The sequence below is a fragment of the Bufo gargarizans genome, chromosome 2 (assembly GCF_014858855.1).
Source record: "Bufo gargarizans isolate SCDJY-AF-19 chromosome 2, ASM1485885v1, whole genome shotgun sequence".
Lineage (NCBI taxonomy): Eukaryota > Metazoa > Chordata > Amphibia > Anura > Bufonidae > Bufo > Bufo gargarizans.
This window is the reverse complement of record NC_058081.1, coordinates 308,017,218-308,043,116: the sequence shown is the minus strand read 5'-3', so window position 1 is coordinate 308,043,116 and position 25,899 is coordinate 308,017,218. Positions and strand designations below refer to the sequence as shown.

Here is a 25,899-nt window from a genome sequence, read left to right as displayed (position 1 = left end):
ATTTAGCTCTGTTATAACGCTGTATACCCTCCACAGTTTTTCCTCTGTACAGCAGCACCCCAGCCACTGGACGTGTGGAGGACGTGAGAAGGGCCATGCTTCAGTACCCGGTAGCAGAATGAGTGCCACAGTGCAAGGAAAACTTAGGGGAAGCAAAGTTCTGAACCCCTGATCATAAAAGCCATGTCACATCCAAGCAATATGACATCATTTTATGAAAAACTCTTGTAATTAGGGTAAGGATAGATAAGTAGGACACTAATGCAATAAGAGGATTGGTGTAGCTTCAATGGTACTATTTGGTATCAAATGGCACTGTGACAATATCTGGGAAATTATGGCACATTGAGGCGCACAAGGTGTTAGCTGAATGCTCTTCACTGTGATATTACAGCACTGTATGTGTATTTATAGGCTGTGTTGTACTGTGAAGTCACAATAATGTGGGAGTATTTAGAGGTTCCATTCTTCGGTGATGATATTGTTAAAGATGTGTGAATTTTATTCTATATTTTGTATATCTAGGATTGTAATGAGTTAACTTTTTCTACTTCCAAGTGCCCACCCACCCCCCTCTTTGTTTCAAGATTGGAGAAGAGAGGGGGGGCAAAGGGCTGTGCTGTGAGAGGTTTCTGTTTTCTCATCCTTGTACAGGCGTCCCAACAAGGGAGCTATATAGAGAGTCATATAGACTGTGAAGGAGTGCATAAGCCAATTATATGGCTCGATGATATGTATATATTATTCACTGCCTATAGAGAAGCACCTCTTTGAAGTGTCACATATGATGTAGGCAGTATTCTTGCTAGAATGAACTCCATTACAAAATGGCGATGGTAACCAGATGTTTACATTAGTTCACATTCCAAAGTAGGACCCAGTGCGCAGAAGCCAGGGTGCTATCTCCTCTCTCTTATCTCTTCTTCCTTTTTGACCAATGAAACAATGTTAAATCCTCAGTGAGGACTGCCCTCTTCTGAAGATGTATATACGCTTACCCCATGTAATAAAAGTTAGAGATTGCTTTGACCAACTTCTGTGTCAGCGTCCAGTCTCTCAGCCACGCGTGGATATTAACCCCTGGGGGGGGGGGGGGTACATTGATTTGGAGCAACAGAGTGCATCTAAAATGCTCTAATTTAGGGCTACTTTGACAAATGGCGACCATGAAGGGACCCCAAGGTGAAGGGAGCATCAACAGCCGACACACAAGAGGCCCCAGGACTTGACGAACGTCAGAGAGGAGATGGCCGGCTTTAATAGAACGGTAAGAATACTCTTACCCGCCTTTCTGCCATTTAGTTCGTCACTTCATGTTGGCCTAGTCTGCTGTGAGGTGGCACCCATGTAAGTATAGTAGTTGGCTAATATGCTGAAAGCCTGGGGTCCATAGAACCATAGTCTGAATTTATAGATCACTCTGGTGTGTATATGTTTTGTGTGTGTCTGTGATTTATGTGAGGAGTGAGTTGAACACAGACGGTAAGACCACAGACAAAGGGAGGGGACAGTAACCTCCTGGTTGGGAAGGGGGCGCTGTAGTGCCGAGGTGTGGGACAAAGTAAACTCCGGCTGATCTGGCAGGGAGATGTGTGGAGCCGTATGACTCTTTGAGATAAGGGAAGACTGCGGAGATGTTCTCCACCTGACCTGACCCCAGGAAGACGCGACGGAGCCCGTCTGACCCCTGGTCTTGGGGAAGATGTGCGGGGAGTACCAGCTGACTAGTCAGACGTGATAGTCAGATTTGAGCCAACCAGAGGGGAGGGTGAATCCTTTGTCTACGGAGGAAAGGGTTAAAGGTGCTGATCACTCCTCTGTTTTGTGTGTGTGTCAGTCTGAAATACTGTTGTTGATATGGGTCAGTCCCAGTATTATGAAGAAGGAGAAAATACAGCCCCTAGCTAGTAGCGAGGGAAGAGGGAGATTATAGGATGTGATATTAAGAATTGAAAGTAAAAAATGTGACAAATAGCCCTAGAATGAGGGATTACAGCAGTTCAAAGAATGGTCAGTTAATGTATAAGTGTATTGAAGGAAAAGAGAAGTTGGTTGAAGGATAATAATAGGCTGGTGCATACTGAGTTATGGTTTAAAGTGTCCATGGAAGTAACTGAGAGAAATTGAAAGTTGGAGAAATGTGTAGCATTTCTTATTACAAGATGGAGGATTTTGAATCCTATAGAGAACACAGAAGTTGCCATGTGGCATCCCTTCCCCCACCACATCTGCTGTAAATTCCAATGAGTAAAAGTTTGAGGAATATTTAGGATGATTGCTTTACTTCCCCTGCCTGAACATTCCTGAGATAAGAGACGGGAGGCAAGGGAATCATGCAGAGTAAGTGATGTTATATGTGTAATAAAAATTGTTCAATAATCTTCTTTCTTCTTTCCCAAGCAGGGTACTGTGGGAATCCAGATTTTAACAAAATGACTGTATGATTATAACATGTATATTGTCTTACAGCGACAGACCATCAGCAATTCTGGGTGTGGTGTGGCTATCTGTTTTCAGGAAAGCTGTGTTGTCTGTGCTGCAAGTTTTGGGATGAAACAATGTGGGTTGGAAGACATAAATGATTCAGTGGAATGTGAATGGGTGTGGCTTTGAGTTGTAGTTGAGGCGAATATGTGTGAAGACTGATTATGAGCTGTTAATGAAAATAAGTACATGGAAAAATGAATGCGTGTGGAGTACGATATTTGTTTTTTAAATAATATGCGCATTGAGAATTGTATTTTATTTTTCTTGGAAGTTTTGGGTTTGTATTGGTGCCAACAGCATTGATCAAGCTGTACATTTTTATTTATTTATTTTATTTTTAAATTGAAGTCAATGAAAAGTTTTTATGGGCCCTTTGTGTGTTCATGTCTGTATTGTCAGATCTGTTTGTTTCAATGTTTGAAGTTACGTGTTACATGTTAAGTGTTGTGCTAAACATCAGAGCTCTGTTCTAATGGACAGCTGGCAGATTACTGACGGACAAAAGGATAGGGGTGGACGTTACAGACGACAGCCCTTGTGCCCATCCCCTAGTTATAAGACACTCCCATGGAAGATGAGAAGTCCTGTTTTGTTTTCCAGTCTATTAATTCTGCGATAGGAAAAGTTGGATACTTCTGTAAGCCAAAATGCAGAGTAACATCAAGCAGCATTGGGTGGTTCAGTGGTGCCAACCATAGGTAGTGTTCCTTTGGCATTGCTTCAGCCCTGATGTCAAACGCCTCATTGAAGTGAGGAAAAAGTAAGTCTGCCACCCTATGGTGGGCCTGCAGAGTCTGTGGGACCCAGATCCCAGAAGAGAGAGTGTTGTGCTATGTGTGGTACTCCTCGTCCACACCACACAAGAGGATTGTATTCTATGTTGACCATGCCCGGATCACTGTCCGTCCCCACAGACACCCATGTTTTTTGTCATAAGGAGAACACAAAGATAGTAAAGGGGGGGGGGGAGTTAGATCAAGATTAGGAAACAGGAAATCCAGTATCGGCTCTGCTTTTTAGCAGATTCAGTCTGGCCCAATGATATCCCTCATTCTGGGTGATAAAGAAGTAGTCCCGTTTTTGATTGATACTGGAGCAGCCAAGACAGTTGTGCACAGCAAACATGGCCTCCCCTGATTTACTCTCCAAGGACACCAGTCTTTGGGTAGAAGTGAATGGGAAAGTAGTACGCTCCCTTTTTTCAACAGAAACCATCCATATTAGATTTGCCCCTAATCAAGATGCGCTTGCCCGTTTGCTGGTCAGTGGTAACGCCCCTTGTTGCCTCCCAGGTGCAGATTTGTTTGCAAAAGTACATGCAGCTATCTCACATCAGGAGGACGGCACTGTGAAGCTTACAGGTGCCCTCAATGACCAGGAAGTTTGTTGGCCATTAGTGATAAAATTCCCTGGTCCATGTTTGTATCAGTACTCCCAGAAGCTGAGAAAAGCAAACCACTCACCATTGGATGGTACATGACCTACATGCCGTTAATGAAGCCACAGTTTCTAACACCCACATTGTGCCCAACACACACACACACCTTGTCGGCTCAGGTTCCCATTACCCCTACTCACTCCACTGTGATTGATTTGTCCTTTAGTCCCTACCACCTTACAGATGAGGTGGTAGATGCTTTTTATGCCTAGAACTGGCAATTTTGTGTTCCCCCACACTGAGCCTATCAGATTATTACATTTAGATTGTATTGTTATGAAGTGAGTGGCCATGACTCAGCTGTCCTCACCCAATTGCATGGCCAGCAATAACTCCCCGTAGCATATTATTCAGTCAGACTTGATCCCGTGGCCAGAGGTGCCCCTTTCTGCATCAGAGCTGTAATAGTTGTACTAGCTATGCTTGATGAAAGCTCTGAGATAGTTCTGAACCACAAAGTGATGGTGATATTACATCTATCCTCATGAACGTACAATCCAAATGATTGTTTTGTTGCCCGTTATTTGAGAATGCAGTGTTCCATTTTGTTGCCTGACAATGTTGCTCTCCAAAGGTGTAATACTTTGGACCCAGCCACCCTGTTGCTTCTGGACCAAGGGGGGAGGGAAGAGTTAGGGCACCGCACTTTAAACTTTTCTTCCAGATTCAAAGGAAGAGGCTCCGGACTGCAGATGATGTCACAAGAGGTAGTGGGATTTGGTAAATCAGCCATTAGGTAATCTTGATCATGTGCTCTTTGTGGATGCATTGAGGTATGGCCAGGATGGCAGGTACTACACAGGTTGGGCAGTGGTGATTAAACGTGAACTACCACACATGTCTGCTCAAGAAGTGGAGCTAAAAGACTCTGAAGATGGCTTGCAGATATGCAGATGGAAAAAACAGCCAACATTTACACTGATTCCAGGTGTGCTTTGGGATAGCCCATGACTATGGGCCCATATGGAAAGCCAGAGACTCCTCGATCGCTTCAGGTAAACCCATCGAAAATGGGGAAGCAGTGAGGTCTCTGATGGAAGCCCTCTTGTCACTAACATGAGGGGTTATGATAGCAATGAAAGGCCACTGTAAACAGATGCAGAGGAGGCAAAGGGGAAGGCCACGGCAGATCAGGCGGCAACAATGGCTGCCAAATTACCTAAGCAGACCCCTGTCTTAAGTGGCCACAGTTCAGGTCCCTGAAATAACTCCTGTCTCCCGAAAGTTCTTAAGACCTTACAGAACCAGATGGGGAAGGAGGAAAGGGACTGTGGATGGAAAAGGGAGGACTACAAATAAGAAGGGAAACTTTACCTTCCCAGGTCCCTCTACTCCACGATGGCACAGGCAACCCATGGAGTGATGCACCAGACAAAAACTGCTATGTGTGATTTAGTACATAGCATACGGTATGCCCCAGGGTTCAGCACTGTAACAGTCAGACATACTCAAGGATAAATGGTTTGTGCCCAGAACAACGTGGGCAAGGTGGTTAAGGTACCCAAGAAACACGTCTTGCTTTTTGTATCTGTTTCAACGTTTGCAGACTACCTTCAACTACCCAAGGTGGGCATGTATGAGTATGTATTGATATGTGATGACTTGTTTTCAGGATGGCCAAAACCGTACCCAAAGAAGTAAAGAAGATTATGGCCGAAGTTGTGTGCAAGTATGGGGTACCTTAGATCATTGACACAGGTGTTCACTTCACAGGTGAAGTGATGCAGGAGATGATGAAGGTTTTGGGTGTAGGACAGGCCTTACATGCTTCGTACCATGCACAAAGCAGCAGTAGAGAAGGGAAAATGAACTGAACGGGACACTAAGTTAAAGATTCAAAGCCTTAATAGAGTGCCTGCTGGTAGCCCTCTTTTAATAAGGTATACGCCTAACCGTGAGACAGGCCTTTGTCCCTATAAGATCCTTTTTGGGTCAGCCCCTAGAATAGGATTTTATTTCCCACAGCAGCTTCAGATGCAACATGGTTGTCTGACAGATTATGTGATCAGTTTTATATAAGCATTTGACTAAAGTACATTTTCGAGTTTTTGCTTCACTTCCAGGTTTTGATAAAGTACCAGGAACCCACCCACTTGTGTCTGGAGATTGGGTGGTAGAAAAATACACGTTAGAAAAGTCCTAAAACTCTGGTTTGATGGTAAATTCCGAGTGTTGTTGACCACATGCACAGTGAAGCTCAAAGACAAGGATAATTGGATTGATTTCAAGGAAGTGTTGAGACTGGTTTTCCCTTGTGTGACTGTTGATCATGACTCAAAAGAATATGGAAAATTGGTCCAGTCAAATCAGAAGCACTGATGACCTCCAGTCCCCCCATATAATGTCAACGCCAGTTAGGGAAAGATCATCTGACTTCCCCGTACTCAAATCCAGTGTCACGGGAGGCTGTTCGCTAGGTATGGCTTGTCGTGGAAGCTGGTGAAGAGGAGGCGGAGCATTGGGACAGATGTTTAGGTTTAGGGAGAGAATGAAATTCAAGGGGGGACTGTTAAAGATATGTGAATTTTATTCTATATTTTGCATATCTAGGATTGTAATGAGTTAACTTTTTCTACTTCCAAGTGCCCACCCACCCCCCTCTTTGTTTCAAGATTGGAGAAGAGAGGGGGGACAAAGGGCTGTGCTGTGAGAGGTGTCTGTTTTCTCATCCTTGTACAGGCGTTTCAACAAGGGAGCTATATAGAGAGTCATATAGACTGTGAAGGAGTGCATAAGCCAATTATATGGCTCGATGATATGTATATATTATTCACTGCCTATAGAGAAGCACCTCTTTGAAGTGTCACATATGACGTAGGCAGTATTCTTCTTAGAATAAACTCCATTACAAAATGGCGATGGTAACCAGATGTTTACATTAGTTCACATTCCAAAGTAGGACCCAGTGCGCAGAAGCCAGGGTGCTATCTCCTCTCTCTTATCTCTTCTTCCTTTTTGACCAATGAAACAATGTTAAAGCCTCAGTGAGGACTGCCCTCTTCTCAAGATGTATATACGCTTACCCCATGTAATAAAAGTTAGAGATTGCTTTGACCAATTTCTGTGTCAGCGTCCAGTCTCTCAGCCACGCTGAGCACCATGATTTGGAGCACCAGAGTGCATCTAAAATGCTCTAATTTAGGGCTACTTTGACAATATCACAATAGTGAGTGAATTTATAGACTGCAATCTATTATGATTTCACAATATATAGATATGCGTTTGTGTATCTATTCACTATTGTAGTTATTGTATTGTATTAGTATATATTCATAGGCTGTACACCATTATGATGGGATCAAAATAATGCCTGACTGTAATGATATATAATGTGATGAAATGACAACACTGTTACCAATAAAACAATTTTTTTTCCTATTTAGGCCCCATTCGCACAACCCTATTTTTGGTCCGCAGCTGAACAGCCTTTTTTGCAGATCAGATGCGGACCCGTTCAAAAAAGATACAAGTCCTATTCTTGTCTGTTTTTGTATGTAGGAATTGTAACAATGGGTCCTCCAAAAAAACTGATTCAACACGGACAGCATCCATATTTTGTGGATCTGCGTTTTGCGGACCACAAAATACATATGGTCATGTGAATGCACCCTTTAAAAAACTGAGTGACGAGGGCAGGGAGTGGGCAGGACTGGTGGCCCAGCTACATTTATCATATTCTATGCAAGTTTTCTAACATAGAAGAACACCGACATCTATGTCAGCCAGATCTCAGTTCAAACGCACGGAGTGCTGGATGCTGTGCCTAATTTATGATAAGGCGTACACCTCATCATAAATCAGGCGCGGCATTCTGCAGCCAGGGGTAGATTGGAAAAAACATTTAAAAGTGGCCCCATGTTGTAGGTAGGTCAAAACTGACAGAAGGCGGCGCAACAAAATTAGGCAGGGCCAGCAATACCATAGTACAAAGCAATATACTGCCCTAGCTGAACCAAATACCACAGTGCAGCACAAAATACTGTGACCTGCCGCAAAGTTGAATTCAGGAGGGCACCTACGGCTGCTGGCCAGGTGCGTATGAGACAATCAGATCATTATGTACCCGGCTGACGGCCCTGAGAATGGCTTGGGTGGCCCTCCTAGGCATCGGCCCACCAAGAAATTTCCCTGTAGAGTCTATGGCCAATCTGCCCCTACCTGCAGCATTCCAGGCTATGAATAAATCTACCGCTTAGTGTTCAGTGATTTATACTCACCATGCATTCATGCCATTGGAATTACTCACAACACGCTTTGCACATTTTATAGCTTGACTTATATTGTCACTTAACAGTGCTGTAAAATAGTAAAAAAAAAAGTTAGAATTTGCAAATCACATTATGACTTTGTTAAAAGCTGTAACATTTCCAGGCAAACTTTCCAGTTTTAATTAGCATCTATCCTAACCTGCACTTCAAATTATTACCTACTATTGCCCATTATCCGTTTCCTAACATTATGTATTCAAATAAATGTATTGCAGTTGAGGGAACAATTTCTTCTGGAGTTCTTTTGAGAGAAATGGCAGAGACTATTGCTTAGATTTTTCTAGGATAGACTTTGTCTCCATTCTCCTACTTCGCTTTACATATCAGAATAATGAATAAGTAATTCATGAATAGGGATGAGCGAACTCGAACTGTATAGTTCGGGTTCGTACCGAATTTTGGGGTGTCCGTGACACGGACCCGAACCCGGACATTTTCGTAAAAGTCCGGGTTCGGGTTCGGTGTTCGTCGCTTTCTTGGCGCTTTTGTGACGCTTTCTTGGCGCTTTTTGAAAGGCTGCAAAGCAGCCAATCAACAAGCGTCATACTACTTGCCCCAAGAGGCCGTCACAGCCATGCCTACTATTGGCATGGCTGTGATTGGCCAGAGCACCATGTGACCCAGCCTCTATTTAAGCTGGAGTCACATAGCGCCGCCCGTCACTCTGCTCTGATTAGCGTAGGGAGAGGTTGCGGATGCGACAGTAGGGCGAGATTAGGCAGATTAACTCCTCCAAAGGACTTCACTTGATTAATCGATCGATCTGCAGCTGTGCATCATTGAGCTGCTGATACTCAAATGCTCACTCACTGTTTTTAGGCTGCCCAGACCGTTTGTCAGTCACTTTTTTATGGGGTGATCGGCGGCCATTTTGTGTCTTGTGCGGTGCTGCGACCAAGTGCATCCAAGCTGCGACCAAGTGCATTTAACCCTCAATGGTGTGGTTGTTTTTTGGCTAAAGCCTACATCAGGGTGAAGCTGTCACACCAAGTGCATTTAACCAGCAATAGTCTGTTCATTTTTTGGCCATATACTAAATCAGGGGCAAGCTGCGCCTGTCACCAAGTGCATTTAACCCTCAATAGTGTGGTTGTTTTTTGGCTAAAGCCTACATCAGGGTGAAGCTGTCACACCAAGTGCATTTAACCAGCAATAGTCTGTTCATTTTTTGGCCATATACTACATCAGGGGCAAGCTGCGCCCGTCACCAAGTGCATTTAACCCTCAGTAGTGTGGTTGGTCAAGCTGTGACACCAAGTGCATTTAACCAGCAATAGTCTGTTCATTTTTTGGCCATATACTACATCAGGGGCAAGCTGCGCCCGTCACCAAGTGCATTTAACCAGCAATAGTGTGGTTATTTTTTGGCCATATCCCAGTCTAATTCTGTCACTAAATCCATACCGGTCACCCAGCGCCTAAATACTAGGCCTCAAATTTATATCCCGCTAAATCTCTCGTTACCGCTGTCCTGTTGTGGCTGGGAAAGTTATTTAGTGTCCGTCAAAGCACATTTTTTGTTCTGGGTTGAAGTACAATTCCCAATTTAGCAATTTCATAATTTAGTGGTTCCTGCTATATCAGAGCTATTTGAAATCTATCCCTAAAAGGGTATATAATATTCAAGGTGCACATAGGGTCATTCAGAATAACTTCACACACACGCTACTGTGCATTTCCAAGTCTAATTCTGTCACTAAATCCATACCGGTCACCCAGCGCCTAAATACTAGGCCTCAAATTTATATCCCGCTAAATCTCTCGTTACCGCTGTCCTGTTGTAGCTGGGAAAGTTATTTAGTGTCCGTCAAAGCACATTTTTTGTTCTGGGTTGAAATACAATTCCCAATTTAGCAATTTCATAATTTAGTGGTTTCTGCTATATCAGAGCTATTTGAAATCTATCCCTAAAAGGGTATATAATATTCAAGGTGCACATTGGGTCATTCAGAATAACTTCACACACACCCGCTACTGTGTATTTCCAAGTCTAATTCTGTCACTAAATCCATACCGGTCACCCAGCGCCTAAATACTAGGCCTCAAATTTATATCCCGCTAAATCTCTCGTTACCGCTGTCCTGTTGTAGCTGGGAAAGTTATTTAGTGTCCGTCAAAGCACATTTTTTGTTCTGGGTTGAAGTACAATTCCCAATTTAGCAATTTCATAATTTAGTGGTTCCTGCTATATCAGAGCTATTTGAAATCTATCCCTAAAAGGGTATATAATATTCAAGGTGCACATAGGGTCATTCAGAATAACTTCACACACACGCTACTGTGCATTTCCAAGTCTAATTCTGTCACTAAATCCATACCGGTCACCCAGCGCCTAAATACTAGGCCTCAAATTTATATCCCGCTAAATCTCTCGTTACCGCTGTCCTGTTGTAGCTGGGAAAGTTATTTAGTGTCCGTCAAAGCACATTTTTTGTTCTGGGTTGAAGTACAATTCCCAATTTAGCAATTTCATAATTTAGTGGTTCCTGCTATATCAGAGCTATTTGAAATCTATCCCTAAAAGGGTATATAATATTCAAGGTGCACATAGGGTCATTCAGAATAACTTCACACACACGCTACTGTGCATTTCCAAGTCTAATTCTGTCACTAAATCCATACCGGTCACCCAGCGCCTAAATACTAGGCCTCAAATTTATATCCCGCTAAATCTCTCGTTACCGCTGTCCTGTTGTAGCTGGGAAAGTTATTTAGTGTCCGTCAAAGCACATTTTTTGTTCTGGGTTGAAGTACAATTCCCAATTTAGCAATTTCATAATTTAGTGGTTCCTGCTATATCAGAGCTATTTGAAATCTATCCCAAAAAGGGTATATAATATTCAAGGTGCACATAGGGTCATTCAGAATAACTTCACACACACGCTTCTGTGCATTTCCAAGTCTAATTCTGTCACTAAATCCATACCGGTCACCCAGCGCCTAAATACTAGGCCTCAAATTTATATCCCGCTGAATTTGAATACAATACATTGGGCCAAATAATATATTTGTTGTTGTGGTGAACCATAACAATGAGAAAAACATCTAGTAAGGGACGCGGACGTGGACATGGTCGTGGTGGTGTTAGTGGACCCTCTGGTGCTGGGAGAGGACGTGGCCGTTCTGCCACATCCACACGTCCTAGTGTACCAACTACCTCAGGTCCCAGTAGCCGCCAGAATTTACAGCGATATATGGTGGGGCCCAATGCCGTTCTAAGGATGGTAAGGCCTGAGCAGGTACAGGCATTAGTCAATTGGGTGGCCGACAGTGGATCCAGCACGTTCACATTATCTCCCACCCAGTCTTCTGCAGAAAGCGCACAGATGGCGCCTGAAAACCAACCCCATCAGTCTGTCACATCACCCCCATGCATACCAGGGAAACTGTCTCAGCCTCAAGTTATGCAGCAGTCTCTTATGCTGTTTGAAGACTCCGCTGGCAGGGTTTCCCAAGGGCATCCACCTAGCCCTTCCCCAGCGGTGAAAGACATAGAATGCACTGACGCACAACCACTTATGTTTCCTGATGATGAGGACATGGGAATACCACCTCAGCATGTCTCTGATGATGACGAAACACAGGTGCCAACTGCTGCGTCTTTCTGCAGTGTGCAGACTGAACAGGAGGTCAGGGATCAAGACTGGGTGGAAGACGATGCAGGGGACGATGAGGTCCTAGACCCCACATGGAATGAAGGTCGTGCCACTGACTTTCACAGTTCGGAGGAAGAGGCAGTGGTGAGACCGAGCCAACAGCGTAGCAAAAGAGGGAGCAGTGGGCAAAAGCAGAACACCCGCCGCCAAGAGACTCCGCCTGCTACTGACCGCCGCCATCTGGGACCGAGCACCCCAAAGGCAGCTTCAAGGAGTTCCCTGGCATGGCACTTCTTCAAACAATGTGCTGACGACAAGACCCGAGTGGTTTGCACGCTGTGCCATCAGAGCCTGAAGCGAGGCATTAACGTTCTGAACCTGAGCACAACCTGCATGACCAGGCACCTGCATGCAAAGCATGAACTGCAGTGGAGTAAACACCTTAAAACCAAGGAAGTCACTCAGGCTCCCCCTGCTACCTCTTCTGCTGCTGCCGCCTCGGCCTATTCTGCTGCTGCCGCCTCGGCCTCTTCCTCCGCCTCTGGAGGAACGTTGGCACCTGCCGCCCAGCAAACAGGGGATGTACCACCAACACCACCACCACCACCTCCGTCACCAAGCGTCTCAACCATGTCACACGCCAGCGTTCAGCTCTCCATCTCACAAACATTTGATAGAAAGCGTAAATTCCCACCTAGCCACCCTCGATCCCTGGCCCTGAATGCCAGCATTTCTAAACTACTGGCCTATGAAATGCTGTCATTTAGGCTGGTGGACACAGACAGCTTCAAACAGCTCATGTCGCTTGCTGTCCCACAGTATGTTGTTCCCAGCCGGCACTACTTCTCCAAGAGAGCCGTGCCTTCCCTGCACAACCAAGTATCCGATAAAATCAAGTGTGCACTGCGCAACGCCATCTGTAGCAAGGTCCACCTAACCACAGATACGTGGACCAGTAAGCACGGCCAGGGACGCTATATCTCCCTAACTGCACACTGGGTAAATGTAGTGGCAGCTGGGCCCCAGGCGGAGAGCTGTTTGGCGCACGTCCTTCCGCCGCCAAGGATCGCAGGGCAACATTCTTTGCCTCCTGTTGCCACCTCCTCCTTCTCGGCTTCCTCCTCCTCTTCTTTCACCTGCTCATCCAGTCAGCCACACACCTTCACCACCAACTTCAGCACAGCCCGGGGTAAACGTCAGCAGGCCATTCTGAAACTCATATGTTTGGGGGACAGGCCCCACACCGCACAGGAGTTGTGGCGGGGTATTGAACAACAGACCGACGAGTGGTTGCTGCCGGTGAGCCTCAAGCCCGGCCTGGTGGTGTGTGATAATGGGCGAAATCTCGTTGCAGCTCTGGGACTAGCCAATTTGACGCACATCCCTTGCTTGGCGCATGTGCTGAATTTGGTGGTGCAGAAGTTCATTCACAACTACCCCGACATGTCAGAGCTGCTGCATAAAGTGCGGGCCGTCTGTTCGCGCTTCCGGCGTTCACATCCTGCTGCTGCTCGCCTGTCTGCGCTACAGCGTAACTTCGGCCTTCCCGCTCACCGCCTCATATGCGACGTGCCCACCAGGTGGAACTCCACCTTGCACATGCTGGACAGACTGTGCGAGCAGCAGCAGGCCATAGTGGAGTTTCAGCTGCAGCACGCACGGGTCAGTCGCACTACAGAACAGCACCACTTCACCACCAATGACTGGGCCTCCATGCGAGACCTGTGTGCCCTGTTGCGCTGTTTCGAGTACTCCACCAACATGGCCAGTGGCGATGACACCGTTATCAGCGTTACAATACCACTTCTATGTCTCCTTGAGAAAACACTTAGGGCGATGATGGAAGAGGAGGTGGCCCAGGAGGAGGAGGAGGAGGAGGAGGAAGAGGGGTCATTTTTAGCACTTTCAGGCCAGTCTCTTCGAAGTGACTCAGAGGGAGGTTTTTGGCAACAGCAGAGGCCAGGTACAAATGTGGCCAGCCAGGGCCCACTACTGGAGGACGAGGAGGACGAGGATGAGGAGGAGGTGGAGGAGGATGAGGATGAAGCATGGTCACAGCGGGGTGGCACCCAACGCAGCTCGGGTCCATCACTGGTGCGTGGCTGGGGGGAAAGGCAGGACGATGACGATACGCCTCCCACAGAGGACAGCTTGTCCTTACCCCTGGGCAGCCTGGCACACATGAGCGACTACATGCTGCAGTGCCTGCGCAACGACAGCAGAGTTGCCCACATTTTAACCTGTGCGGACTACTGGGTTGCCACCCTGCTGGATCCACGCTACAAAGACAATGTGCCCACCTTACTTCCTGCACTGGAGCGTGATAGGAAGATGCGCGAGTACAAGCGCACGTTGGTAGACGCGCTACTGAGAGCATTCCCAAATGTCACAGGGGAACAAGTGGAAGCCCAAGGCCAAGGCAGAGGAGGAGCAAGAGGTCGCCAAGGCAGCTGTGTCACGGCCAGCTCCTCTGAGGGCAGGGTTAGCATGGCAGAGATGTGGAAAACTTTTGTCAACACGCCACAGCTAACTGCACCACCACCTGATACGCAACGTGTTAGCAGGAGGCAACATTTCACTAACATGGTGGAACAGTACGTGTGCACACCCCTCCACGTACTGACTGATGGTTCGGCCCCATTCAACTTCTGGGTCTCTAAATTGTCCACGTGGCCAGAGCTAGCCTTTTATGCCTTGGAGGTGCTGGCCTGCCCGGCAGCCAGCGTTTTGTCTGAACGTGTATTCAGCACGGCAGGGGGCGTCATTACAGACAAACGCAGCCGCCTGTCTACAGCCAATGTGGACAAGCTGACGTTTATAAAAATGAACCAGGCATGGATCCCACAGGACCTGTCCGTCCCTTGTCCAGATTAGACATTAACTACCTCCCCATAACCATATATTATTGGACTCCAGGGCACTTCCTCATTCAATCCTATTTTTATTTTCATTTTACCATTATATTGCGAGGCTACCCAAAGTTGAATGAACCTCTCCTCTGCCTGTGTGCTAGGCCTAAATATATGCCAATGGACTGTTGCAGTGGTGGCTGACGTGAAGCCTCATTCTCTGCTATGACATGCAGACTAATTCTCTGCTGACATGAAGCCAGATTGTCTGTTACGGGACCTCTCTCCTCTGCCTGGGTGCTGGGCCTAAATTTATGACAATGGACTGTTGCAGTGGTGGCTGACGTGAAGCCTGATTCTCTGCTATGACATGCAGACTGATTCTCTGCTGACATGAAGCCAGATCCTCTGTTACGGGACCTCTCTCCTCTGCCTGGGTGCTGGGCCTAAATTTATGAAAATGGACTGTTGCAGTGGTGGGTGACGTGAAGCCTCATTCTCTGCTATGACATGCAGACTGATTCTCTGCTGACATGAAGCCAGATTGTCTGTTACGGGACCTCTCTCCTCTGCCTGTGTGCTAGGCCTAAATATATGCCAATGGACTGTTGCAGTGGTGGCTGACGTGAAGCCTCATTCTCTGCTATGACATGCAGACTAATTCTCTGCTGACTTGAAGCCAGATTGTCTGTTACGGGACCTCTCTCCTCTGCCTGTGTGCTAGGCCTAAATATATGCCAATGGATTGTTGCAGTGGTGGCTGACGTGAAGCCTCATTCTCTGCTATGACATGCAGACTGATTCTCTGCTGACATGAAGCCAGATTGTCTGTTACGGGACCTCTCTCCTCTGCCTGGGTGCTAGGCCTAAATATATGCCAATGGACTGTTGCAGTGGTGGCTGACGTGAAGCCTGATTCTCTGCTATGACATGCAGACTGATTCTCTGCTGACATGAAGCCAGATCCTCTGTTACGGGACCTCTCTCCTCTGCCTGGGTGCTGGGCCTAAATATATGCCAATGGACTGTTGCAGTGGTGGCTGACGTGAAGCCTGATTCTCTGCTATGACATGCAGACTGATTCTCTGCTGACATGAAGCCAGATCCTCTGTTACGGGACCTCTCTCCTCTGCCTGGGTGCTGGGCCTAAATTTATGACAATGGACTGTTGCAGTGGTGGCTGACGTGAAGCCTGATTCTCTGCTATGACATGCAGACTGATTCTCTGCTGACATGAAGCCAGATCCTCTGTTACGGGACCTCTCTCCTCTGCCTGGGTGCTGGGCCTAAATTTATGAAAATGGACTCTTACAGTGGTGGGTGACGTGAAGCCTGATTCTCTGCTATGACATGAAGACTGATTCTCTGCTGACTTGAAGCCAGATTGTCTGTTACGGGACCTCTCTCCTCTGCCTGGGTGCCGGGGCCTAAATATCTGAGAATGGACTGTTCCAGTGGTGGGTGACGGGAAGCCAGATTCTCTGCTATGGAACCTCTCTCCAATTGATTTTGGTTAATTTTTATTTATTTAATTTTTATTTTAATTCATTTCCCTATCCACATTTGTTTGCAGGGGATTTACCTACATGTTGCTGCCTTTTGCAGCCCTCTAGCCCTTTCCTGGGCTGTTTTACAGCCGTTTTAGTGCCGAAAAGTTCGGGTCCCCATTGACTTCAATGGGGTTCGGGTTCGGGACGAAGTTCGGATCGGGTTCGGATCCCGAACCCGAACATTTCCGGGATGTTCGGCCGAACTTCTCGAACCCGAACATCCAGGTGTTCGCTCAACTCTATTCATGAATTATTTAATTCATTATTATTAAAGAGGACCTTTCACTGGTCCGGACATTATAATATAACTAGTGGATTCTGTGGGGCATACTTATGGCAAATTACAGCGCTTACTATTTCCTGTATGCGCCGCTCTGTTTGCCCGCTGTGCCTCCCGTTCACTTTTCCGCCTGGTATGTAAATTCATACCATCGGTACAGGGAGGAGATGGCCCTGTTTCTCAATGGGCGTCTCCTTCACCCTGGCTGTGACGTTCTCCAAAGGGATTGGACAGCTCACAGCCAGAGAGAAGGAGACGCCTATTGAGAAACAGGGCCATCTTCTACTCCCTGTACCGATGGTATGAATTTACATACCAGGCAGGAAAAGTGAACGGGAGGCACAGCGGGCAAACAGAGCGGCGCATACAGAAAATAGTAAGCGCTGTAATATGCCATAAGTATGCCCCACAGAATGCACTACTTTGGAGAGAGTTCAGAGAAGAGCTACTAAACTGGTACATGGATTGCATGGATAAAACTTACCAGGTAAGATTAAAGGACCTTAACATGTATAGCTTGGAAGAAAGACGAGACAGAGGGGATATGATAGAAACTTTTAAATACATAAAGGGAATCAACAAGGTAAAAGAGGAGAGAATATTTAAAAGAAGAAAAACTGCTACAAGAGGACATAGTTTTAAATTAGAGGGGCAAAGGTTTAAAAGTAATATCAGGAAGTATTACTTTACTGAGAGAGTAGTGGATGCAAGGAATAGCCTTCCTGCAGAAGTGGTAGCGGCAAATACAGTGGAGGAGTTTAAGCATGCATGGGATAGGCATAAGGCCATCCTTCATATAAGATAGGGCCAGGGGCTATCCATAGAATTTAGTATATTGGGCAGACTAGATGGGCCAAATGGTTCTTATCTGCCGACACATTCTATGTTTCTATGTTTCTATGTCCGGACCTGTGAAAGGTCCTCTTCAATTAGTTTTCTATTTTTGTTACCCGTCACTCATCTGGCATGAGTGGTCGTTTGGTAACTCTCTTGGATGGAGCTTCTCAGAGTCCGGATTGGCAGTAGTATGGTGATAATTCATCTTTCTCACTTGGTAGGACTACTTCTGTGTGGGGCTACATAGAATACGCTTACAAGAGTGCCTCCATATGACTTCTGTTCATGTCTGTATGACAGGATGGGAGAGCACCTGGCATTGAATTGCTCTGACACTGTAAAGGCATTATTTAGGCTGTGGCAACAGGGGCGATAACTGTTGTGCATGACTCATTACATCATAATATCATGTGCATGTGACACAGGAAAATGGAAGTCACCACAATCAGCACATCAACCTGAAATGGCACCCCAACCCCCCAATGCCAATTTCTTAACCGAACCCCTTCCCTCCAGCCCTACTGTTAAAGACATACTTGGAAAACATTACATACAAAGCTACAAAACATACAGGGTAATACAGCACCACATATTGTGCTTCCTAATAGTATACTGCAGAAACAGATAATCCCCCTTCCGCTGCCCGCCTCTTGCTCCTACCTGATGCTTCCTGAGGCAGTCGCCTCACCTCATTGGTGGTGCAACCCTGATTGTAGACCAGGCCCATTCACTGGTGTACCTAGGTCATGTGATCAATGACTCTTTAGAGTGCCTTGACCTCTTCTAATGGGTAGTCAACCCGGGCTCTAGGAGTTGGAACCCCACATATCAGCTGAGTATAGGTCATCAATATTAAACCCCGAGAAAGCTTTGTTACAATTCATTATTAGTCCATTCATAACCTCTAGTAGAAATAATAAAGGAATAGCACAACACAGAGCCATAAGAATAGATGCCCCAGAATTTTTATTACATGGGGAATGCATGTACAGTAGTTACTAAAACAGACAGCTCAACTTTAAGGGCAGGAGCTTTTTCACACAGTGTATCAGAGAAATAAAATGGTGTCCCATGGACCAACTCATCCCGACACAGGTAGAGAGTAGTACAGGACATGTAGTATTACACTAGTACAGTAGAGAGGTGCTACTAGATACCGTATTAGTGCATGCACTTCAGTTTTATCAGTCAGATGCCTTTGCTCATTTGCTGTACTTGTGGCATTATATATTGAATATGGTTTCCAGATACAATGGTGAAAATAGAATAAGTTGTCTCACTTTAGTTTACTTACCTTTGCAGTTGATATTGCAAATATTTTTACTTCTGGGGGGCTTGTAATCATTTCAACACCATCGACTATTCATTTGAAAAATGCCATAATCAGTGCTCTTGTCATGTGGATTGTAGTTTGTGCTGGCTGTGTTGAAGCCACTCTCATGGAATGCGGTACAAATCCCTGGAGAGGGTTTAGTTCAAAGAACAAAATGTTGATACAGCATTATTAATTTAACTATTAGCTACAGCGAAAATTTTTAACCGCTTTATACCAAGAAATGATTGTCAACCCTAACAACCACATTCGTTTTCACTTTGTTGAACTGGCCGGTAAATTAAGTGAACTTATTTTCACCTCTTGTCATATTGCTCATATAATTGGTAAGGAGATAAAAAAAAAAATCTCATATTTAGAGCTGTGCTGGGTCACAAGATGTCAAATAAAGTTTTTTTTTAAAATTTTTCGAAAGTTAATTTTGTTGAAGATTTTTATTTTTTTTTACCACCTCAGCTCCCCTAGCTTAAACCCCCTTAATGACCAGACCACTTTTTACAATTCTGGACTACACTATTTTCACGGTTTATTACTCGGTCATACAACTTATCACCCAAATGAATTTTACCTCCTTTTCTTCTCACTAAGGCCTCTTGCACACTGCCGTGTTTCACGGCCGTATGCGGGCCGTGGAACCGCGGCCTGGATCCCTCCTGAGAGCAGGAGCGCACGGCGTCACTGGTTGCTATGACGCCGTGCGCTCCCTGCTGCCGCCGCAATACAGTAATACACTGGTATGATCTATACCAGTGTATTACTGTACTGTGCCGGCAGCAGGGAGCGCACGGCGTCATAGCAACCAGTGACGCCGTGCGCTCCTGCTCTCAGGAGGGATCCAGGCCGCGGTTCCACGGCCCGCATACGGCCGTGAAACACGGCAGTGTGCAAGAGGCCTAATAGAGCTTTCATTTGGTGGTATTTCATTGCTGCTGACATTTTTACTTTTTTTAATATTAATCGAAATTGACCCAAATTTTTGCTAAAAAAGTAATTTTTCACTTTTGATTGTAAAATTTTTCAATTAAAACTACATTTCTATATAAATCTTTCTTTAAATTTATTGTTCTACATGTCTTTGATAAAAAAATGCAATAAGTGTATATTTATTGGTTTGTGTAAAAGTTATAGCGTTTACAAACTATGGTGCAAAAATGTGAATTTCCGCATTTTGAAGAAGCTCTGACTTTCTGAGCACCTGTCATGTTTCCTGAGGTTCTACTATGCCCAGACAGTAGAAACACCCCACAAATGACCCCATTTCAGAAAGTAGACACCCTAAGGTATTCGCTGATGGGCATAGTGAGTTCATGGAAGTTTTTATTTTTTGTCACAAGTTAGCGGAAAATGATTATTATTATTTTTTTTATCTTTTTTTACTAAGTCTCATATTCCACTAACTTGTGACAAAAAATAAAATTTTACATGAACTAACCATGCCCCTCACGGAATACCTTGGGGTGTCTTCTTTCCAAAATGGGGTCACATGTGGGGTATTTATACTGCCCTAGCATTTTAGGGGCACTAAAGCATGAGAAGTAGTTTGGAATCCAAATTCGTAAAAATGCCCTGTGAAATCCTGAAAGTACTGATTGGAAATTGGGCCCCTTTGCGCATCTTGGCTGCAAAAAAGTGTCACACATGTGGTATCGCCGTACTCAGAAGAAATAGGGCAATGTGTTTTGGGGTGTATTTTTACTGGGCTGGGTGAGAGAAATATCTCTCTAAAAGACAACGTTTCCCATTTTATTATACAAAGTTGTCATTTGACAGAGATATTTCTCTCACCCAGCATGGGTATATGTAAAAATACACTCCAAAACACATTGCCCTACTTCTCCTGAGTACGGCGATACCACATGTGTGACACTTTTTTGCAGCCAAGATACGCAAAGGGGCCCAGATTCCAATGTGAGGGGTATGGTGAGTTTATGTGAGATTAAATTTTTTTGTCACAAGTTAGTGGAATATGAGACTTATGAGAAAAAAGAAAATCAGTTTCCGCTAACTTGTGCCAAAAAACAATAATTCTTCTATGAACTCGCCATGCCCCTCAAAAGTGATCTTTTTATAGCGCTGCAGTGATTTTACTGTGTTTTTGCAGTAATCAGAAAAAAATAATTCTGTCACTGCGGTGGGGCGGACTGAACGCAAGTGTGCGCACAAGATCAGGCCTGATCGGGCGAACACTGCGTTTTTTGTAGAGCCTATAGAACATGTCCTATTCTAAAGTAATTTTCTATATAGTTCTGGCAATGTGCGGATCCGCAAAATGCAGACAGCACATTGACGGTGTCCATGTTTTTCAGATCCGCGGTGTCCGTGTTTTGCGGATCTGCGGATCCGTGGATCCGCAAAACACATACAGACGTCTGAATGGAGCCTTACAGGTGGTGATCAATGACAGGGGGATGATCAGGGAGTCTATATGGGCTGATCACCACCCTGTCATTGATCACCACCCTGTAAGGCTCCATTCAGATGCCCGTATGTGTTTTGCGGATCCGTGGATCCGCGGATCCATGGATCCGCAAAACACATATGGACGTCTGAATGGAGCCTTACAGGGGGGTGATCAGAGAGTCTATATGGGGTGATCACCCCCCTGTAAGGCTCCATTCAGACGTACGTATGTGTTTTGCGGATCCATTGATCCGCGGATCCGTGGATCTGCAAAACACATACGTATGTCTGAATGGAGCCTTACAGGGGGGTGATCAATGACAGGGGGGTGATCAGGGAGTCTATATGGGGTGATCAGGGGTTAATAAGGGGTTAATAAGTGAGGGGGGTGGGGGGTGTAGTGTAGTGGTGTTTGGTGCTACTTACAGAGCTACCTGTGTCCTCTGGTGGTCGACCCAAGCAAAAGGGACCACCAGAGGACCAGGTAGCAGGTATATCCGACGCTGTTAACAAAACAGCATCTGATATACCTTTCAAGGGTTAAAAAAAATCGCATCTACAGCCTGCCAGCGAATGATCGCCGCTGGCAGGCTGTAGATGCACTAGTTTACCTGCCGTTTCCTGTGAACGCGCGCTCCTGTTTGCGCGCGTTCACAGGAAATCTCACCTCTCGCGAGATGAGATGATGCGCCGGCGCGTTGAAGAGGAATAAACCGGTCGCCTCCGGACCGCAATCCTGCGTTAGGCGGTCCGGAGGCGGTTAAAGCAACTGCATTTTTGTTTTTATATATACAGTACAGACCAAAAGTTTGGACACACCTTCTCATTCAAAGAGTTTTCTTTATTTTCATGACTATGAAAATTGTAGATTCACACTGAAGGCATCAAAACTATGAATTAACACATGTGGAATTATATACATAACAAAAAAGTGTGAAACAACTGAAAATATGTCATATTCTAGGTTCTTCAAAGTAACCACCTTTTGCTTTGATTACTGCTTTGCACACTCTTGGCATTCTCTTGATGAGCTTCAAGAGGTAGTCACCTGAAATAGTTTTCACTTCACAGGTGTGCCCTGTCAGGTTTAATAAGTGGGATTTCTTGCCTTATAAATGTGTCACGGATGGTGTAACAGAAAACAAAAAGTTACAAATAATCCGACTGGCTTGAACCGAAACTAAGAAACAAAAGGGTGACCCCTATTTAAGCCCTGAAATGCTCCCTGTCTTCTCAGCCCATGCAAAGATCTCTATGATAGAAAATTGCATGCCCTCGTGCCTCGACTGTATGACACCTGAACACCCTATAACAGTGGGGGGACACGACCACCGGCTCCCTACACTTAATATGGAGGGAGTCAGGGTCACCTAGGATCAAGCAAACAGGAAAACACAAATCAATGAACAGACTTATCTGTAGAAGCATCAGTTTGTAGCATCCAGCATGTACACACTCCAGGAAGTTGTATAAACCACAAAGTGATGCAGTATGGGAGGGGATTTAAAGGGATGCAATCAGTGCAACTAGATGACAGCTGAGAGAGGGGAACAAGATGACAAAACTAAAGCAAAACAAAAGAACCTCAAGCAGGAGGTTCTGAAGAACGCCTGTCAGAGCTTCTCAAATGTCTGGCGGTGACAGTACCCCTCCTTCTACGAGTGGACTCCGGACACTCAGAGCCCACCTTCTCAGGATGGGACCTTTGGAAAGCCCTGATGAGACGAGTGGCCTTAATGTCTGTCACTGGGACCCACATCCTCTCCTCAGGACCATAACCCTCCCAATGAACAAGGTACTGGAGGGAACCGCGGACAACAAGAGAATCCACAATCCTAGAGACCTGAAATTCAGGATTACCATCAACCACAATCGGAGGAGGAGGCAAAGAGGAGGGTACAATGGGTTGGACATAAGGTTTTAATAGGGACTTATGAAAAACATTATGGATCTTCAAAGTCTGAGGAAGATCAAGACGGTAGGCAACAGGATTGATGACGGACAAGATTTTGTAAGGCCCAATAAACTTAGGACCCAACTTCCAGGAGGGAACCTTCAATTTGATATTCTTAGTAGACAACCACACCAGATCACCAACATTCAGGTCCGGACCAGGCACACGTCTCTTATCCGCCACACGCTTATATCTCTCACTCATGCTCTTTAGATTAGCCTGAATCTTTTGCCAAATAGATGACAAAGACGAGGAGAATCTCTCCTCATCAGGTAAACCAGAAGACCCCTCTCCAGAGAATGTCCCAAACTGTGGATGAAACCCATATGCACCAAAAAATGGTGACTTATCAGAGGACTCCTGACGACGGTTATTTAAAGCAAACTCAGCAAGGGACAAAAAAGAACACAAATCCTCCTGATTCTCCGCCACAAAACAGCGCAGATATGTCTCCAGATTCTGATTGACGCTCTCTGTCTGGCCATTCGACTGTGGGTGGAAAGCAGAAGAGAATGACAACCGAACCCCCAAGCGAGAACAGAAAGCCTTCCAGAATCTGGAAACAAACTGCGTGCCCCTATCAGAGACTATGTCTGAAGGAATACCATGCAATTTGACAATGTGATCAATAAATGCCTGCTCCAGCGTCTTAGCATTGGGCAACCCAGGAAAAGGAATGAAATGCGCCATTTTACTAAAACGGTCCACCACCACCAGAATCACAGTCTTCCCTGAGGAACGAGGCAGGTCCGTAATGAAGTCCATGGACAGATGTGTCCAAGGACGGGAAGGAATGGGTAACTGAAGAAGAGGACCTGATGGCCGTGAATGAGGGACTTTGGCACGAGCGCAGGTCTCGCAGGCTGCCACAAAACCCTCAACCGACTTACGAAGCGCCGGCCACCAGAATCTCCGAGCGATGAGATCCACTGTGGCTCTACCCCCCGGGTGCCCAGCAAGGACAGTATCGTGGTGCTCCTTAAAAACCTTGTGTCTTAAAGCGAGAGGCACAAACAACCTCCCAGGAGGACAAAGATTAGGAGCCTCTGCCTGGGCTGCCTGAACCTCTGCCTCCAATTCAGGATAAAGAGCAGAGACCACCACACCTTCAGCAAAAATAGGACCCGGGCCTTAAAAATTCCCACCTCCCGGAAAACAACGTGACAGGGCATCTGGCTTCACATTCTTAACCTCAGGGCGGAACGTGACAACAAAATTAAACCTTGAAAAGAACAAAGACCATCTGGCCTGTCTCGGGTTCAGACGCTTGGCTGACTCCAAGTAGGCCAGATTCTTATGGTCAGTAAACACAGTAATAGGGTGTCTGGCTCCCTGTAGCCAATGGCGCCATTCCTCAAAAGCTAACTTGATGGCCAACAACTCCCTATCTCCTACATCGTAATTTCTCTCTGCAGAGGAGAGTTTCTTCGAGAAAAAGGCACACGGTCGCCATTTCGTAGGAGACAGACCCTGAGACAAGACCGCACCCACACCCACCTCAGAAGCGTCCACCTCAACTATGAAGGGCAGAGATATCAGGTTCTACCAAGATGGGAGCGGAAGCAAAACTCTCCTTGATACTAGAAAAGGCCTTACGCGCCTCTACCGACCAGGAGGAAAAATCTACCCCCTTTCTTGTAATATCAGTGAGTGGTTTAATAGCAGAGGAATAATTCAAAATAAACTTCCTGTAATAATTGGCAAAACCCAAAAACCGCATCAGCGCCTTCTGATTCTCAGGAAGCTCCCACTCAAGCACAACGCGGACCTTCTCGGGGTCCATGCGAAAACCAGAAGCGGAGAGAAGAAACCCCAGAAATTGAATTTCTGGAACCGCAAACACACATTTTTCCAGTTTAGTGTACAATTTATTCTCCCGCAGGATGAGCAAGACCTGACGTAGGTGGTCCTTATGAGTTTTGAAATCAGGAGAAAAAAATCAAAATGTCATCTAGTACAAATTTCCCCATTAAATGATAAAAAATGCTGTTCACAAAATGCTGAAAGACGGCTGGAGCATTCATCAAACCAAAGGGCATAACCAAATTCTCAAAATGGCCCTCAGGGGTATTGAAGGCCGTCTTCCATTCGTCCCCTTCTCTGACCCTGACCAGGTTGTATGCCCCTCTTAGATCCAACTTGGAAAAAACGTTAACCCCAACAATCTGGTTAAACAGGTCTGGGATCAGAGGAAGCGGATAAGGGTCACGAATTGTGATACTGTTCAGCTCCCTGAAATCCAGACATGGTCTTAAAGAACCATCTTTTTTCTTAACAAAGAAAAAAACAGCGGCAACAGGTGACTTCGAGGGTTGTAGGAGTCCCTTTCTCAGGCTCTCAGAGATATAAGCATGCATAGCGACCCTTTCAGGTTGGGAGAGATTGTATTAACGAGATTTAGGCAGCTTGGCGCCTGGGATGAGATTAATAGGGCAATCATACTCCCTGTGAGGGGGCAACTCCTGAACACCACTCTCAGAAAACACATCCGAAAATTCAGAGAGAAAAGATGGTACAGTCTTAGTAGAAACCTCAGAAATAGATGTCGTGAGGCAATTCTCTGCAAAAGTCACTCCAACCATTTATTTGCCTCGCTTGCCAATCAATGGTGGGGTTATGTTTAGTGAGCCAGGGTAGCCCCAACACTAGAGGAGTAGGCAACCCGCTTAGGACGAAACATGACACATCCTCAACATGAGTATCACTCACAATAAAACGGATATTGTGAACTATGCCCTTTAACGATTTCTGAGAAAGTGGAGTGGAATCAATAGCAAAAACAGGTATATCCTTTCCCAAAGTGCCTACCTGGAAACCATGTGTTATAGCAAATTGATTATCAATGAGATTGACAGCTGCTCCACTAGCTACAAAAATCTCACAAAAAATGTTCTTGCTCTCTAGCGC

At 45.6% G+C, this 25,899-nt stretch overlaps 1 pseudogene; it reads right to left on the bottom strand.

Annotated features, from left to right (window-relative positions):
* Window positions 1–25,899, bottom strand: part of LOC122928014 — a 102,324-nt pseudogene that overhangs the window by 11,242 nt on the left and 65,183 nt on the right.